The 2,458-nt window shown below is 50.0% G+C and overlaps 1 long non-coding RNA gene across 1 annotated transcript; it reads left to right on the top strand.

Moving 5' to 3' along the window:
• The first annotated feature begins 1,048 nt into the window (after nucleotides 1-1,048).
• On the top strand, nucleotides 1,049-2,112 carry LOC123335082. Its single transcript, XR_006553386.1, has 2 exons — nucleotides 1,049-1,167; nucleotides 1,859-2,112. It is a non-coding gene; the product is annotated as an uncharacterized LOC123335082 (long non-coding RNA).
• The last annotated feature ends 346 nt before the right edge of the window (nucleotides 2,113-2,458 follow it).

The following is a 2,458-nucleotide window of genomic DNA, read 5'->3' on the forward strand; positions in this document are numbered from 1 at the left end:
TTTCCTTTGATAGAACTATTTACTCTGTTGCACAGCTTCTCATCCACTTCTCTCGCCCTGCCCTCTGGCTTCTCCCCCATCCTAATCCAAGCCTCTAGCTTCACCCACTAGCCTCAATCCAATGGTGCTGAGCTTAAAAAGTTGGGTCGAGTGAGCTGCTAGCTAATGTGTAAGCTCTCTCAGAAACTAAGTAAATAAAAATCTGACTTGTAGTGTTTGCCGATTTCTATGGTGCAAATACTCACACTGGCTGGTTTTAAGCTTCCAACTGGATGCCACTGAACTCAGTTGGGAAGAAGTAGTCACAGCCAGCTGTGAGGCTCGGGGGAGCTAGCTCAGCACCCCACTGATTCTGCTCCTCCACATGCCCACCCCATTCCCCTCAGCCCAAGCAGAAATATGTCCATCCCTGAATTCAGAGAACACACACACACACATGGTCTCTTCTCCCAGCCCCAGCCACACCACCCCTCACACAGCTCCTGAACTATAAGAAGGCTTTTCACCAGCACTGCACCAAGAACTCTTCACGGGGATGATTCAAACCAAGGCTCCATCATTTCTGAACATCTGTGTGACTTTGGGTGCCCTCCATAACCATTCTGTGCCTTCATTTCCACATGTATAACCAGGAATCCTAACTCATGGGGAATGTGAGGATTAAACAAGTCAACTCACCTTACAGTACCTGGCCCACAGCAGACGCCCTGCTCGGTAATGTTCGCCATCATCCTTCTCAGGACCACCCAACAAAGGCGTCCCTAGGGTAAACACGGCAGGACGCTTCCTCTTCCTCACCCAGGGACTTGCCACACTGCAGAGGGCTGCCCAGGCAGGACTGGGGAAGGTGGGCGGTCTGGTCCTTCATACAGTCGTGGTTGAGCCCGGAGTAGCGCCGTGAACTTCTGCTCCCCTTCCTACCCCGCCAGCTCTCCTGACAAAGCTCCAGCGTGGCTGTGCTCCACCTCCGCATGGAGCCACATTGGAATCACCTGGAAGCTTGACCATTTATTTGAGCCAGGTTTCTTACCCACCCAGATTCTGATTTAACAAATCAGAGTTGTGACCCAACATCAGGATTTTTTTTTTTAATCTCTCCAGGTGATTCTCATGTGCAGCCAAGACTGAGAACCTCATGAAGACGGATAAGCAGGGCTACTCCCGAGGGTGAGTGCTCAGCTTTTGTTGGAAGCAGGCTTGGCCTGAGTGCATCTGAATTCATCCTTCCTGGTGCCCAAACCAGCCCAGAGAATTCCTGTGGCTGGAGTGACCCATAGAGACAATGTTATAGAAAGGATGCCAGCAACTAACGGGGCACAGAACTACAGGAGTGGGCAGGCTGTAAGGGCTCCCTAACTGAGAATGCCGTGTCTCCATGCAACACCCCGGGCCTGCCTCTAATGCCTGGAGTCTTGCCTGTTCCAAGAACCAGCAAGGCTGTGGTCATGTGAAAAGCATTCTTGGGGATTGTGTGTGCACAGCCAACATGACTGCACACAAGGGCTTCGACCAAAGGCAGTACACACAATGTCTGGGTGGGTGGCCAGAACTCGAAGTGCCCCCTGGTTTAAAAAAAAAAAAAGGACGGAGTGGGGGTGGATTGCTGTTTCCCAATGTGTTTCTACAGAAGGCTAGTTCTTTGGGCTATTCATCAGAGTTAGGGATGGAGATGCTGAGATCAGATAACATCTGAAGGAAGCTGGATTTAGACACAGCTAAATCCACCTCTCTACTGTAGGACTTCTTGGAGTCCTGGTGGAATAATGAGCACAGGGAATCTCCAAGAGAGGAGATAAGATGCAGTGCTTCCCAAACTTACTGAACCGTGGAACCTCTTTCCCCATATAACATCTCTCAGGACAGTGATCCATAACACGTGTTTGGCCAAGGCTCAGGAAGACCCCACACTAATAGGCCCCACCACGCCATCAGCCAGGAGGGAAGCCTGCCTGTCCCCGTCCTCACCGAAGGATGGTCACCAACAGGAGAAGCTGCTCTAGAAGCACAGGAGGAAGACGCTCAGCCCAGATCCACTCCAGATCCCACAAATAGGCTTGAGCAGGCTTGGGCAAAGCGTGGATTATGTAAATACGTATTTGGGGACTTTTTAAACACAGATTATTCACCCAATTAACTCTAATGGCCCCTCAGAGCTGAGAGAGAGTATTGTGTAAACACGTGGGGCTGAATGTGGCCTCAGCCCCAAGATTTCCTCAAAAGACGGGGTTTACGAGTCCCCCATAAGGGTTCCCCCTGGGCCCCAACTTGGCAGATAAGTTCATTGCCCGAAAGGGAATTCTTGCCTAAAAATCTGAAAAGGGTAAGAATAAAAAGAAGGATCTAGCCCCCTTTTAGCAAGTAGGGAGCTCTCTGGGTACAGATTTTATATATATTTTCATTTGCCATAAAACATACCATTATATGACATAGAACATCTGGTAGCCTATGGTAGCCTAGC

Source organism: Bubalus bubalis, chromosome 9 (genome assembly GCF_019923935.1).
Source record: "Bubalus bubalis isolate 160015118507 breed Murrah chromosome 9, NDDB_SH_1, whole genome shotgun sequence".
In the NCBI taxonomy this organism is placed as follows: domain Eukaryota; kingdom Metazoa; phylum Chordata; class Mammalia; order Artiodactyla; family Bovidae; genus Bubalus; species Bubalus bubalis.